Here is a 717-nt window from a genome sequence, read left to right as displayed (position 1 = left end):
GTGGGAGATGACGTGCAGGAGATGGCTTGCGCTCGCTGGCCACCCACATGGAAGATGGCACTCGCCCAGTGGCCGCCTGCGTGGGGGATGGTGGGCGCCCGCCGGCTTCCCGCACACGGGATGGCGCGGGCCTGCCAGCCACCCGTGTGGGAGATGGGAGATGACACTCGGGAGGTGGTGGGTGCACACTGAGAGATGACGTGTGCCCACCAGCCAGCTGCACAGAGGGATGGCGCCCACCCACCCCCACCAGCTTCCTCGTGCACAAGATGATGCCCACCTGCCGAGAGATGACACATGCCCGCAGGTTGCCCGTGCATGAGATGACGCGTGCCAGCCAGTCGTCCGTATGGGAGATGATACTTGGGAGATGGCTCGCGCCTACTAGCCACCCGCGCGGAAGATGGCACGCACCTGGCGGCCGCCCACACAAACAAATGGCACGCACCCACCAGTCGCCTGTGTGGGGGATGGTGCGTGCCTGCTGGCCCACTGGCTGCCTGCGCATGAGATGACGCGAGCACTCCAAGAGATGACGCACACCCGCTGAGAGATGATGCGAGCCCTCCGGTTGCCTGCGCGCAAGATGACGTGTGCCCACCAGCTGCCCGCACTGTGGGATGACGCACACCTACCCCCACCGGCTCCCGTGCACGAGATGACATGCGCCTGCTGAGAGAGGACACACGCTCACGGGTCGCCCGTGCATGAGATGAT

This window comes from Elephantulus edwardii, unplaced genomic scaffold (assembly GCF_000299155.1).
Source record: "Elephantulus edwardii isolate Elephantulus edwardi_28Jun2011 unplaced genomic scaffold, EleEdw1.0 scaffold00210, whole genome shotgun sequence".
Classification (NCBI taxonomy): domain Eukaryota; kingdom Metazoa; phylum Chordata; class Mammalia; order Macroscelidea; family Macroscelididae; genus Elephantulus; species Elephantulus edwardii.
Note: the sequence above shows the minus strand (reverse complement) of the source record.